This window comes from Orcinus orca, chromosome 13, assembly GCF_937001465.1.
Source record: "Orcinus orca chromosome 13, mOrcOrc1.1, whole genome shotgun sequence".
Classification (NCBI taxonomy): domain Eukaryota; kingdom Metazoa; phylum Chordata; class Mammalia; order Artiodactyla; family Delphinidae; genus Orcinus; species Orcinus orca.
The window spans coordinates 90,216,179-90,231,734 of record NC_064571.1 but is presented as its reverse complement, the minus strand read 5'-3'; the positions used below and the strand labels follow the sequence as shown (position 1 = coordinate 90,231,734).

The 15,556-nt window shown below is 46.4% G+C and overlaps 1 protein-coding gene across 19 annotated transcripts in view; it reads right to left on the bottom strand.

Annotated features, from left to right (window-relative positions):
* The window catches only part of MYT1L (myelin transcription factor 1 like), a 406,245-nt gene that overhangs the window by 317,688 nt on the left and 73,001 nt on the right, over nucleotides 1–15,556 (bottom strand). The window contains exon 1 of one of the 19 annotated variants that reach the window (XM_049695862.1): nucleotides 11,411–11,549. The exons of the other annotated variants lie outside the window; for them this stretch is intronic. The gene's annotated coding sequence lies outside the window, so the exon portion shown is untranslated. Of the gene's footprint in view, nucleotides 1–11,410; nucleotides 11,550–15,556 lie in introns of those variants that run through there. 19 annotated transcript variants of the gene reach the window in all.

Sequence of the window (15,556 nt, the reverse complement as noted above, 5' to 3'; positions counted from 1 at the left end):
CACATGATTTTTGAGTCAAAAAAAATTAAATATTTTTAAGGTAAGAATACGCATTACAGTCTAGAAATACATTCTCTTCATAAAACATTAAAATAGCCTCCATTTATATAATTTAACACAAGAAAGATTTCAATCTTATCATTACACGGATGAGCTGTAAATACGTCATATCATCTTCTGCCAAACACCTTAAAATTCACAAAATATTGGGTCATTTTAGTCATTTCTTTTGAAGGTAACAGGTGAGGACTGAATACTTACCCAGCCAATACAAAAAAGTTATGCCAGATCTTCAGGCAGACTAATTACACTAACATATTACAGGAATGTTGTGCTGGATCTCTGTGTATGTTAACTTTATAATTTTAAAACATTTAGGAAAAGTGCCAGCTAATAACAAGACCTGTATGCGGTAGATAAGGGTATAAAGTAAAGTGTGAAAGTCTTCTAAAGTACCCAGTTAGGGCCCTCATTCCCATCCTTCTGTAGAAAGCAACTTGTTGGGAGCTCAGCTAGGGATGTCCTGCGCCTTTACAACCATATCTGTGTATGTACATGTAAATACATGAATATACATATGCATAGGTCTATGTTAGAAATATTTCATATATCTAAGTGTAGACACATGTTCAACATGACTTTATACAAATGGACTTGTGACTCAATAAGGTTGAATTGACTTCTTTATATACATATATACAACCTGTATTAGCGTTTCTAGATCTGCTTCATTTTTTTAATGCACAGCATCCCTTTTTTCTTTTTATGTTCCCTGTTTAGAACAGTAATATAGACAATCCAGTTCATTAAACCAGAGAGTTCTTATCAGCACTTCCCAGAATCCTTTGGGCTTGATAATGTAATTTACAAGCTTTGATCTCTAGGCATTATAATAGCAGAATGGACTTCATTCTCTCCGCAGGCCCACACTTGATTAAGCCCACCTCATGTGACCGTTGGGGGCAGGTGGAGAAGACAGCATCTCACGTCCTCTTGTAGAATGAATCATTGACTGGAGGGCCAGCTCTTCAACCTCAAGCCGGTTCAGCTGGTGGTGCAGAGCGGCTTCTAAGCAGAGCTACGTCTCCCCCTCCTTGCACAGCTCCTGAATCCGGCTCAACATCACACCTCCAGCATCCCCTTCTATACCTGGATTGGGATCCAGTCATCGTCTCCCCTCCATGTGAACACTGCAGGGGTTTCCATGGTTTTACTACTACACACGGAGCACAACGAACGTCCCCAGCCATATAACCTTGGGTATTGTGAAGGTGTTTCTATAGGATAAGTTTTTGTCAAAGGAGCCGAGAAATTGCCAGTTCAAAGGACATTCACATTTAACCTTTGGTTGACGTTACCAAATTTATCACCAAAAAGCTTGCACCAACTTGCACTCCCACAAGTAGGAACTTGATACCCAAAGCCTTTGTGCTCTACAAAGGATGGAGAACAGGATAAGGAGCTTCCATGGAATGAACGTGTGCTCGCGACAGGCAAGGCTCTGTGTTAAGGATTTGACCTACATCATCTCTAAACCTCGCACCAGCCCAACCAGTTGTGCACACCTGTACCATTTTCAGCTCACCTGGGAGCCAAGCTACTCCACGTTGCCCGACTAAGGAGGGGCAGAATCAGAATCTGGACCCAGAATTACCTGCCTCCAGAGCCCTTGTCCTTTCACAACAAGGTGACACCTTATCTAAGTTAAAACAGGAAAACCAGGCTTACAAATTTATGAATTAAAAATTCCTTTGGAGAAAAACAATTTGTTTTAAAGTCCTTGACGTTATTTAGCATGGGATTGTGCCCAGCATTCTGTTTATTTTCACTGTTAGCTGTTTATTTGCCTGACAGGTTTGACTCCAAAACAATTGCCCTTCCTCCTCGTTTACACCCCATCTTGGGTTCTCTGGTGACCTGTCAGTACATGGAGCCTCATGACTGCTCCAACAGTGCTTTTATATAGTGAATGCTGATTTCGCCACGTGAAAAATCGGGCAATTGACTTTGTTTTATAATTGAACACCGTATTTATAGAAATGATAAGGAAAATCAGACAGCTGTTTAAGTCTGTGATAAAGGGGAAAGAACAACTTGCGGAGGGCTGAATGGGCTCAGCTCTTGGCAGCATGGTTCTCCCATTTCTTAGCATTTTGAAGATACAGTCTTATTTGCCTGGCAGGGACTGAACTTGCAGCCCTGATTTCGGAAGGTAATTCATTAGCCTGCATGCTAAGTAATCTGTGTCTCCCTTTCCCTGTGAGTTAATTGACAAGCTGACTTCAGAGCCGTGAACCTCCGCTGTATATGGAACACAGAAGTCTCTTATGTGACTATTTGTGGGTCTTGCTCACTGTGCTGTGCTGGTAACACTGGAAAATTCCCTGAGCTGCGTCCATCTCCACCCGCGAGCCTAGTGCTGGTGAGGTGACATGTGACAGTGGAAGCCGGCTCCCAGCCCAGATGTCAAGCTGTGGAAAATCTCTCCTAGCAGCAGCAGCTGGGTCATCAGGGGGGGCTCAAGGCAGCAAGGCTGACAGCCCTGCCTTTGCCTGTGGCTCTGTCATGCAGGAAGGCTGCTCGATGCGCTGAAGCCATTTGCCTCTGACTTATGTTTGATCCTCAGCTATTTGCATACTGTTATGAGCTCAGGGGGCAGAAGAAAGCACCTGTGGAAATACCTCCTGAGAGCTCTCTGTCTGTGCATGCTTATGGTGGAGAAACTAGATGCCCAAGCCCTGAGGGGCACCGCATTGCACAAGCTTTACTATGAGGTAGACTTTCGCCCACAGATCAAGTGGCTCCCCAGTGGTCTGTGGAAGGAATTACCGAGTCTCCCCAGATGCAAGGACACAGCGAAGGCGCTGCTCGAGGGCATCAAAAAGGAAAGCAAGGATATCCATTCCTTCCAACTGGGAGCACGGCTTCATCCCTGCTTTCTCCTTCAGTGGTTCCCAGGCTAGCGAACTGGATTGGGAGAAAAATAATAGCAGCTAAAATGCAAGCAGCAGAGAACTACTCCACACTGTGCAACAGAGAAGGGAGGTATTCTCTTTTGTCTGTGTGTTCACCCATCCACCTGCCATCTGTCATTTACCGACCTCTCTCTCTGATTCTAACTCTCTACCATCTATTTCTCTATGTCTATCATCTCTCTGTTTCTATCTCTATCTATCTATCTATCTTCTATTTGTCTTAATCTCGCTATCTTTCATTGACTGGTTTTAAACATTTATAGGTTGACTGAGTCATTACCCAAGATGTTCAAGGCTCGTTGGGGAATAGAAACTAAGCAAACGCAAAGCAGTGGCACCGGATTTGATGGTCCTCATGATCATAGTTCTATTTACCTCCTCTGAGCACTCCCTTCGTCTTGCATTTAGTCTTTTGTTTCATTTTTTCCTTTATATCCGGTTTGGTTTGATCTTAAAAGTAATTGGAATAAGCACCTGGTTCTGGGGGCTCTTTTCAGAGGCTTGCACAAGTTCTGTCTGAACCAGGAATACCCAAAAATGGGTACCGCAGATCCACTTAACAATAGAGGAAATTTTCATTGCACAATTATAGCAAAGGCTTATTCTGCAAATATCCCTAGGAAAGAGAAGACAGTGCCAAACACACAGTAGGATGTAAATTACTAGGTTCCTTCACGGAAGGGTGAGGGAAGGGGGTACTCAGTAGTGCAGATTGCTGCTAGGCAGTGAAAGATGAGCTGGGTGAGGAAGGGGAACAGGTGTCAAAGGAGGGAAAAGGCATTGGTGATGGACTTTATCTGCTGGGAGCAGCCCTGCCCTCCATGCAGGTGAGCATGGGTCCCACCCGGAGTTGAGGTGGCATATTCAAGAAGGTCAGTGTTCACAGTGCCTAGCCCTGCTGGGCTCTCCTTTCCAGCCAAGGCTCCCTGGTAACAGGAGCATTGGACTTGTAGCCCTGCTTCCATCTCCCTCCTTAACTTCTCCTGGTCCAGGTAGGCACATCTGTAAAATGGGCATAACAATTCCTTGGGTTGCTCTGAGGGCTTCCTGAACTACAAGCCCAACACAGTGCACATCAAGAGCCGCGAACAGCATCACTGTGTCTGCAGGAGGAAGGGAAACGTGCTCACCCCTTCATTCGACTCATGGGACAAAGTGACCCCCCTGGGAGATACGGCACGCTTTGGGGATGGTCAGCTCCTTTTAAGTTTAAGGAAGATAACATGTGTTTGAAAAAGGAAGGTGGTTCTGTGCAGTGATGGAGAGATGGGACCCGGGATGGAAGATGTGGACTCGAGTTCTCACACCACTGCTTACTAACTGTCACCTTGCAGGTGAAACTTCTCCAGGGCTGTTTTCTCCTCTTTTCCTTGTCTATATCTGTACAGCATCTTGACCCGTATTTCCTCCTAAGCTACATTTCTTTTACCTTTGGCCCTTCAGATTGCCTCTGTGAAATGGAATAGCAATAGAATTTAGCTTGCAGAATCACTAGGCTGATTGGGCTGGATAATGTTTATACAGCACTTGGCTTAGTGCCTGGCATGCATTCACATTCACCAAATAGCACTTATTCATTCCGCAAATGTACTAGGTGCTCAATAGCATTTTTTTTTTTTTAATGAATGAACGAAGGATAATTGAAAAGGTCTCACGTTTCATGTCTTGGAAATCTCGGAGAAACTATTTTACAGAGCTGAACTTTCTCCAGGTCATTTAATGAGCTGGTGACAGTGTTAGGACTAGACTTTAATTCCAACTCCTGGTTCCGTGTGCTTTTCACTGGAATATTTTGGTTTTGTATTTGTTTAATTGAATTGAAATGAACGTTAAAAAGAATGGCAAAAGGGATCAGACATTGACATGGAGGTGTGCAAAGTTTTTCTTTTCTTGCATCACTTAAGAACTGAACCTCTCCTGGATGGGGGTCATGCTGGGCATCAGAGCAGCCCCTACAGCTACTCCCAACCAGGCAAACAAAGAAAATGACCAGGATGCAGAAACAATGGCCTGCCTTGCTCTTGGGGTGGTCAAGACTGCACCAGACACTTTGAGACTGTTGTGACACCCACGGAGTTGTCACCTAAGGAGTCCCACCATCCCTGAGCCTCCTGGCAGTGTCTGCACATCTAGTGCAGACTAGTCTTGGACTGGATGACCACAGGCATCTACAACCAGTGGTGTGCATATGGCATGTAAGAAGGGAGAAAAAGTGGGAGCCTTTGGCACACACAATAGAATGAACACCTTGGAGTCCCAGATCCTATTTGCCTCACATGAGCCCGGAAGATAGCACACTTGTGTTGGGTAGTGAGAAATTAATTTTAGTAACTGTACTGTTGAACAGAAAGAAATTCACAGTGGACTGCAAAGAGGAGTCTAGATTCTCACAGTGTTTTAGCATGTCAATAATTTGGCATTTTGTTGCATTAAGTAACAGCCAGAAAAATAGGAGGAACCCCCACTGCTCAGAAATATTTTCTGTTATGGAGAGTTAGGACTGGATATACACAGGCACGTGTCTCATAGCCAGGCTCCTAACCCTCTCGTAAGTCCCTGCTTGTTTTACATAATAAAATGTGAAATCAATCTGCCAAGGAAATCTACTCTGTGCGTGTTAAATGGTGGCTTGCTTATATTTATCAGGTCAAGAAGCTGGATGGGTGAAATGCAAGGGCACATTTGTCACTTTAGTGTGCTCACATCATTCTACTCATTACAAATTGGAATTAAGCATATAGTAAGGAATGAGAATACAATTCATACAAGTTGCCGGTTTCTAGATCGTTTCAATTAAAAATAATAGCATTGGATGAGCTTACAATTTCATACTCATCTTGGTTTTCCTGCTGCTCTGAAGACCATAAATCAGGGAAGGGGCCTGATTATAGTCTGCAGGCTACAGAGGTGGAAGAGCTCGCGGGATGCTGAACACCGAGCGCTCTGCTGTCCTGCAGGGGCCTCAGACAACACATTCTCAAGGGGGCAAATCTTGAAGTTTTAGAGATGATCTTTGGATCTATAATATGTGCTTCTGCTGTTTATTAATGATTGAGATGGACAGATTAGAGGTCAGGAAAAAGCCCATTTGGCACGGAGCTTCTGTTACTGGGGCTGGTAACGCTGGTTTACACTGTCCGCACAGTGACTGGCACCTCGTCCCCCAAGGGTCTACTTCACCTGGAACTCCAGGACTTACAGGTTGGCAGATTCTAAGAAGCAATGACTCCAAAAGAGACAAGGACTGTCCTGCTTGAATCACGGAGTCTCTTCTGAGGTTGAAATCTCGGTGGGAAACATGAAGCCAGGGGCACTGGGAGCTTGGAGGACTCCAGTGAACAATCTAGATGGTTCTCTACAGCAGGTTTTGTTTGTTTTCTGTGTGTGCATGGAAATGAGATGAATGCTCAGGACTCATTTCGTTCCCTCTGATCCGCCTGTCTTTATGCATCTCTCCGATCCCAAACTCTGCTTTGCTTTGTCTGCAGCCCTTGTCCACCCTCTGGACCCAGCCTGCTCCAGTGTTGTTCTCTTCCTTTGTCTATTGTCTGCCCACCAAAGCATTTGTCAGAACCCATCAATTCTCCGTTCTTTCAAGCTGGGTTTGTCGCCGCAAACTCATTACCCCTCAGAGGCGCATCTCTCAGCTGGCTGGTGTCGCTCTTGTCGCTCCCCTCCCTGTCTTTAGCGATGCTCCTCTTGGCCAGTGTTTCCACTGAAGCTGTATTTCTTGGGTCCTTGGGCCGCCTGGGGGGGATGGTTAGCACTCATCACTGTGCTGCATTCTGATCGGTGAGGCTCGGCAGTGGCTCACAGCACAGCCCCTCCCTCATGCCATCCCCCCCAGGAAAACCCGCCACAGCCTCGGGAACACGCGGAAACCTCACGTGACCCGTTCATTTCCATGAGGGAATGGTGAGCTCACACTGTTCAACTTACTTCCAGATTTCTCATAATGTGTCCCCCATCTACCCTTATCCTAAATAAAACAAGATGTCTCTTCAATGCCAGGTAAGCTTTGCTGTGAATGGACTTTTCTGCTCGCAGGAGAGAAGCAGATACCCTCTTCTGCAGAGGAAGACCAGTTACTCCATTTGCCTTGCATCCGAGTCTGAGAGGTCCAGTGAATGCTTCTCAGCATCCTTCAAGGAACCCAAGAATCTGCAGGTTAGCTACAGCCCGTTACATCACCGTGGCAGCTTCAGAGCTGTCCTGTAGTTCCCGAAACTGCTGAAGACCGGCTTTCCTGTCTGTAGATGGCAGGTGCTTTCGGAAGGAGGAGCCCGCATGTTCTCACCCCACGTTTCCCTTTCTGGATCCTGCTTCCCCTCTTCCCTTGCCTTTGTTTGTTTCCTTCCTTTTCCTCCCAGCCACACCCTCACTCAGTTCCATATGAATCTCTTGACAGCCACACCTAACTTCTAACCAGTGCTGTTAACAGAGCATGGGACCACGCAGGGCCTGCTGTGTGGGATGCCACCTGCCCCAAATGGCTCCATGGCACCCAAGCCAGTGTAAGACCAGGGTACCATGAAAGGCCCTTTCTCTCACAGTAAATACCAAAAACTTTCCGCACATCACAGTTTTGGTGGTTTGGATAGAGAAAAGCATAGTGAAGAATACAGTTCTACAATCCCAGTCCCTCAAACATTGCTTTCTTTCCTACCATAAAGCAATTTTGGTAAGTGCTTTAAACTGTGCATGCCCCATCTTACCAGACTTTCTCTTAATGACCCCTTTACTCTAAATGTCCACAGAAGGGCAGAGAGGATGCACCTCCTTTGGAAGGTCGGAAAGGTTTGTGGTGTGCGGTGCCAGGTGGAGCCCCTGGACAGAGGGCAAGTCCTTCCCCCAAAGAGGGGCAAGGCCCCAGAGCTGAAGCCATTTCTGGGAGTCACACAGGTGAGGTCTGTGAGGGGCAGGGGTGACTTTTAAAGCTAGGTACCACCTCGCTCGGTTAGGGTGTCCTGGGGAACACCGAAGTCTGGACAAAGTTCTGGCTGGTCACCCCACCTTGACTGCTGCCTGTTTAAAGGGTCAGGGCACAGAGGCAAACATCCACAGCCTTTTAGTTTCATGTTCAGGGTCCTTCTGACCAAAAGTTGTGCTGTTATTTCTCCATAATAAGAAGACAAGGGCATTGCATGCTGAAGGAGACAGGTTTTACGGGTTCTCAGCTGAGCTATTCGTTAGGTCACTGGATCTCAGGTTTTTCTCTGGACCATGGAACACAGGGAAAATCTAATTTGCTGTGCTCATCTTAAAGGAGCAAAGGTTAATCAAGGCTTGGTGATGAAGATCTGCTGGTGATGAAGCCGCCCTGTGCCCCTAGACTTCAACCTCCTCACCCACGACATGTGGATGTCAGGCTCTGGAGGAGACCTCAACTCCCTGGCCAGGAAGAGGTGGCCTCGGGGACCCACACAGAAGTACCTGGTGAAGTTCCAGATTCACCTGTAACATGCATCAGGCTTCAGCAAATATTTACTTGCTGAAAAAGGGTTTGCAGATGACTATTTACCAAGTGTTTGAAATCAGTGTGCTGGGTCACACAGGAGGGGTACAGTCACTTTTACTCGTGGGGGGTTCCCTCCTTCGTACCTGGGGAAGCTGGGGGCTTAGCGTCTTCAGGGAAAATCACAGCCTGGGAGAGAAACCACACACAGCACATACCTGAAGGCTCCGGGCTTTGAATCACTGTGTCAAAGCCCCATATTAAAACAGCCTTGGAGATTGGCTTGTGATGGAAAGGCTCTTTGCAAATACAAAAATCACAAGCACAGCACATACACATGGCTCTACATGGACCAGACAGGACAAAGGCAGCCCTACCCCATCCTCCTCTGAGCCCTTTCCAAAGCAGCCCCAGAACCACACACATCCCAGTCTCTTGGCAGCTGGAGCTGACCTTCATTTTGGTCTTTGTGATTTGGAATATCAGGGGACAGGATGGATGGGGCATTGCAAAGGCCCTGCTCCAGGGTGTGGAGGGAAAACTCAAGCCTCAGGGCTGCCCGGTGCCTGCTTCCCAGTCTCTAAAAATGGTGATGATAGTAGTTCTTTTAGACCTGGGAACATATGTGTAAAAGCAATGCTAATTCAGGAGCAGGACGTAAATGAAAGTTATTATTTCTAGTTTAGAAAAAACATGCTGGTTCCTCTGTAGCATGCCCATGCCAGTTTAAGGGGACACGGACCAGCCAGTGCAAACGTGTCAAATGCACGCATGTGCGCAGATGTGGACAGACAGAGGCGAAGAGAAGGCAACGTGTCTCTCATGTGCACCTGAAAGCAGAGCACTGCACCTGGCCTGGTGAGCACTTTCACAGGCGAATAACCCTGCTGTTATGCTCTCCACCACTGTTGCAACATACACTGCGAGTGGGTAACACAGTTCCAGTTCTCTGTGCAGAGAAGTGAGTGAGCCAGTTTTCAGATGAAGAAACAATGCACTAGAGACACGCAGAGTTCCTGATCAGTCACAAATGAGAGCAAAGTTCTCTTGACTTTGAGGTGAGGATGGGCAGTGCCCCTTCTGTGCCTCAGCCTGGAAGGCAGGCCCACTTCACAGGCTGGGAGCAGAAGCTCATCTCCATGGCATCTGTTCCCAAATCTGCTCTCCTCACAGCCGTCATGGCCCAGACACTCCCTTCCCCCTCTTCCCATGGGCCTGGTTTGACCACTGCATCTCTGGTCAAGCCACCAAAAATGAACAACAACGACATCAAGGCAGAAGCAGTTGGTGAATCAGCTAATTAGCTGTTTCACAGGTGGAAATGTGAGGCGCGTCGTCCCAGCCCGAGCAGGGCTGCTGGTGGGCGTCCCCCTTCTCCTCTCTCCCCTGCGTCCCTTCATACTCCATCTCTTTTCTCTGAGTTTTTATTCCTTTTCTGCCATTTTCTCTTCCATTCTTTTCCCACGTTTTCCCCCATTTTCCTTATCTCTTCCTCCATTAACTGACCGCCTTATTAAGGAGAATGTAAACTTAGCCTGTGACAAATTTGTTGAGTAAGATATTTCATTCCTCCTCTAAATACTGGTTGTAATACAGAATCTTGATTTTTTTTAAAAAAAGTATATGTACACAGAAAAGATGGGATAGGTCAGTTCAAGTATAGCAACAGTGGTTATTTCTAAAAGGAGAGATTTGGGGTGATTCTCTTTTTTTATTGCTACTTTGAAAATCTGACATAATTAGATTTTTTTCACAGCAAACAAATAAAATATATGTATCTAACTCCTGTGTAAGTCTCTAAACAAAACAAGAAAAAAATGAATGTGTCTTTACTTCCAAATGGCCTTGAATCACGTTCTTTGAAATTGATGTTTAGGACCCCTGGATAGAACAGTTTCCCCTAAACACATCGTAGCTTTTCTCCCATGGACAAAGCGTCTGGAGGTCAAGGATGGTGCCGCCATCCTCCCTGCTAGCCCCCAGGGGGTTCTCTGCAGGCAGAAGGCCCTCAGTCAATGGCTGAGAGCATAATTCTTTTCCTACCATTGTCATGGGGTTGCTAACAACTTAGACATTAGGTCAAAATCTACACTGTCAAGAGGTAATTCAGTAAAAGAAAGACAAATACCATATGGAATCACTTATATGTGGAATCTAAAATACAAACGAACTTATCTATGAAACAGAAACAAGACTCACAGACTCGTGGTTGCCAGGGCAGGGGTTGGGGAGGGATGGACTGGGAGTTTGGGGTCAGCAGATGAAAACTAGTATATATCAAATAGATAAACAGCAAGGCCCTATTGTAGAGCACAGGGGACTGTATTCAATAGCCTGGGATAAACCATGATGGACAAGAATATGAAAAAGAATGTATACGTAACGGAATCACTTCACTGTACAGCGGAAATTAGCGCAAGATTGGAAATCAACTATACATCAGTAAAATATACAAAAAAGAGCTACGCTGTCAAGAACCAGGACCAGAGTAACGTCCCAATGTTTCACTCATAGATTTGCACGCTGCTCTTAGAGTTTAACTTGGTAAGCCCTACAGTCCTCACCACTACACACATCTGGGAGAGGTACAGGGGGAAAAAAAAGAAAGACAGAACATTATTGTAAATGCAGTGTATGAGCCCTTTTTATTTCTTCTTAGTGTTTGTTGCTGGAATGTTGCCGAGAAATATCTTTGAATTCTGAATTTTACACATCAGTGAGTGCATTACCAAAAGGATAAGCTCATGGGCGCCATAAGTGCACATTTCCCTGCTAAGCATATTTGAACTTGTTCCTTCTTCTTTCCTGCTATATTCAAAGGGTGAGGAAGTGTGATCTTAAAGGGGACCTTTAAATACTTTTTGGTTTCTGTAAAATATGTCTTCTTTGAGTAGCATAGAAATAATCAGAAAAGAGGGAAGAATAGGAACCATTGTGATGTCCCATGCAGTGGACCATCGGCCCTTGTCTGTTCACTCACCCTGGCTACTGCATCACCCCAGAGGTGGCATCAGCGCTCCTCAGCAGGACTCCTGCAACTTCTGGGCTGCCTCTGCTCACACACTTTCCTCTTAGGCCAGGGTCGAATTTAAATACATCTTTGTACCACGTCTTTCACTGTGTTTAGTGGAAGGTCCAATGTGCATTGATTGGTTGATTGAAAGAAAGAGGACAGGAAAGAAGGAAGGGAAAAACTTCAGAAGTATAGACTTTATCATTTGAGTAACTGGAAGCTAAGAGCTACTTACTGGGAAACTTCAAGTGGACAAATCTTTCCTACAAAGAAACTCATTGAGCTCAGGGCCTAGACTTGCTCCTTTTCCTCTGTAATCCCCACCTAGCTCGAGGCCCGAGGAGCAGAGACCCAGCAAACTTTTATGAAATGGACAAGTAGGCATAACTTACGTGTTTCATGGCCCAGTATATTGCCCCAATGGAACTGAGTAATACAACTCCAAAAGCCTCCCGTGCTTCTTACTAAAGACAAGTTACACATTCTCTCCACATACCATGGAAGAAATGAGGCTTTGGCTAGAAGAAAACGTCCTATTCTAAGTCTTTACCTCCTTCGTCTCCTATTTCCTTAGAATTTGGTTCCATGGAGATACCGTCTGGAGCAGTGGCTGGCACATAGTAGGGCTCCATAAGTGCATGTAGTTAGGATAAATGTGCTCCTGTCTTCATCCACTCAGTCCATTTAGGGAGCCCTGGTCACCCTGAGGAATACTGTGGACTTTCCAGAAAAGAAGAAGACAGGACAGCTGCTCCCAGAGACCCTCTGCGCAGAGTAAACCAGATCGTGGGGTGCCCAGGAGGAAGGCCTGGTTCAAAAAGCACCAGGACCTCAGAGAGATTTTATCTAAGGGGTGGGCGTGATCTTAAAGCACAATGAAATGAAGAAGAATGTGATTAGAGGGGGTTCGTGGCAGCAAATTCTGAGGCTCTAGAGAAGGGCCGGGATGAGGTTATGGCATCCAGGGAGGCACCAGTGGAAACCCAGGTGTGTCTGGTGACCGAGGAGACCCCCAAAACTGCAGAAGTTAAAGGAGGACCCAGAGGGGGAGAGAGAGTGGGGATCACGCCGCAGAGGAGGTGTGCAGGGGGGTTCTGCCTGTGCACTGGCGAATAAAAGAGAGAAGAGAAGCCGACTGGAGTTAGGAATGAAACTGCATTTCGTAATACACGCTTTGTCATCGTTTCCTGAACAAGAGTGTTAAAATCAAGCTTTGGGCAGGTGAATCAAGTTCTGAAGGCCCTAAGAGAGAGTTTACTATTCTAGGACATTCTTGCTGAATTCTTTGCAAATAGAGTCTGTCATGCAAATAATAATTCTTTCCTAAATAAATAATCTGCTACACAAACTTATCTTTTTACAATTGCTTAAATGCGACCATAGCCTCATGTGGCCTCTTCCATAATCCGGACAGCTGAATTTAGGGCCGGAGAGAGAGACACAGAAACAGTGACAGACAACAGACATGGAGACCAGGAGGCACAAACTTATAGACTTTAGAAGATATTTTTTTTGAAGCTGGCTGTGGGCAAATGCCATGGAAACTCACAAGGTCCTTGGTAGCCAGTTACCTACGGTGCAGAGTAGAATAAACATTGGAACCTGTACTTGGCACGCCCAGGTTCAAAGAACCACTGGTTTGTGCATATCCGTTCCAACTTGTTTTTGTTCACAGGACGCATCAGACTTCTGAGGTAGAATATGCGGGAACCTGAACATGCATATTTCTTCTGTGATTAACTATCTTTTAGCTTTTGTAAGGAGACTAAGTTGAATTAAGTTGTTTTCTTCGACTCTGGTGAGAGCTGCAAGCAGCGTGGTTACACTAGACATTTCAGTGCGTGAATAGCTATGACTCTCAAGTTAGTTTCTGGTGAAAAATGCTCACATCACAGAAAAATATTCACCCTAATTGGCAACCTTGTTAGCAGCAGTTTCAGCAGAAAGGCTACGTGCGAGACCAACAGCGACAGCATATCCCGACAGACTCAGTTTTTTCAATGACTAAATTTCGGACACACCCCAAAGCAATTAAATACAGTCTCCATAATAGAACACTCACAGGAGCTTGGAGATTATAATTTCAAATACGTTTCTATTTATGATACTGTGTGTTTAGTCCATAAGAAAACATTCAAGCTCATTCAAAATGTTCATGTGTCAAACCACACACACGCACGTCTATGAAAAAGCAAATCTGGGGAAAAGCTGCCGTCTCTGTCGGGGAGAGACGGTTTCCCAAAGACCAATCCATGTCCTTCAGGTTTCTGTTTGTTTCTATTTGCAAAACTAAACAGTAAACATTTGCAAGACTCTTGGTTGACGGACATGTAAGGGGGAATAAAGGAAGTCCTCATAAACAGACAGGAGCCAGCAGGATTCATTTTGGATTTCTGACCCACAGAACTGCAAGGTCATGAATTTGCATTATTTTAACCCCTGGCTTAGTGGTACTTTGCTACAGCAACGGTGGGGAAGAAGCCAGAGCCCATGGCTTCTCACGTACCTAGTCCAGCCTCATCCACCTGGGGGCACCTGGTTCACTTTCGTGCGACTTGAGTATCTGAAAAAGCGCCAGGAAGAGCAGCGACAGCGATAATGAACCCAGCGGGCTCGGAGGAAACACGCCGACACCGTGGGGGGCGGAAAACGTCAAGTGCCAGGAAGGGGGAGCGTGCTCCTGGGACTGGGGGTTCTTGGCCTGAAGGAGCATCTCCGGGGCCTGCTTCCTTCGCAGAGGCTGATGGATGGAGCGGGCGCTGGGGCGGGGAGGGGAGACCTGGACCCCGCGGTGGCCGGGGTGGGGGCAGAAGGGAGCTTCTGCGTCTCAAAGCTCGAGCGTGAGTGCGCGGAGTTCTCTCTCCTCCCGCCTGCGTGGAGCCCCCCAACCCCGGGCGCGGGGCTCACACAGGGCGCTTTGCTCCCTTCAGAAACAGCCAGTGTTCCTACTTACTGATGTGAAGTAGTTCTCGGCGCCCGAGCGGAAATCAGCCGGAAGGCGCCAGGTGAGGGCTGAGGATTTTTTTTTAAATGTCCACCTCCGTTTACCTCTGCAGGTAGAAGCTGCTCAATTTTAGGGACCGCTGACTTAGCAGCAGCCAAGGTGTCTGAGCTTCTGCTGATCGTTGCTCTGGAGTGTGTGAAAGCCGCTGGCATCTCTGGGAGGAGCCGGGGCGAGGGTGTGCCTGGCGGGGAGTCCGTGCCCCGGAGGGTTTATCCCACTCGGGCAATTCCACACGCTTCCTAATGGGGGCGCGACTGTCGGTGAGGCCTTTCCAAAAATCACCCCGAGTAACTGATCCAGAGCATCTAACTAAGCCTCTTACACTCCCTTTAACGTCCCACTCAAAAAAGAAAACACTCTCACACAGGCCAAAAACTTGAAGAAGAATGTAAATCAAAGTATTATTTATAATTGAAAAACACTAAACAAACCTCATGTTTTAACTTGGAAAACAGTTCAGTAAGTCAGGGTAAGTTTGCTAAATAAAATAGTTTACAGACTCTTAGAACAGTGTTTACACAGGACTTTAAAGCCACAAGAAAGAAACATAATAGAAGGTAAAGCACCCAAGTCTATTACATGTTAATATATGTTCCAAGCTGTTCTAACAGTGAAGTCAGAAGTGGTTTTTATTTTTCTCTTATGTGCTCCGTATTTTGTATAATTTGCTTACAGTGAGCCTATATTCCTGTTCTCATCAAAGATAAAGTAAAACATTTTAAATGCACTCGAAATAGAAATGGGCCTGATTTGTTCAGGCCTTGCTCCCCCCATGGTTTGCCTCTTGCCCTGAGACCAGTGTCCCTCAGGAAGCTCCTTCCGCGTCCCCGCACGGACGCCTGTCTCAGCAGGCCTGGGGACCCACACCACCCTTCAACCACACGAGAAGCCTGCTGCTGGGTGGTGACGCCCAGCAGCCTGTGCCCCCGATAAGCGACCTCCGTTCCTTCTTAGGAAGCCCGGTTATTTGCAAAGAGCGCACTCAGCAGAACACCCCAGGCGTTAAAGGAGCGTGCCCGTCGGCCAACCGGAGGGTACTGTCTCCATCAGCCCTGGATCAGCACACGTGAAACTGGGCCAACCCAAGCCACTAGCAAAATATTCATCCA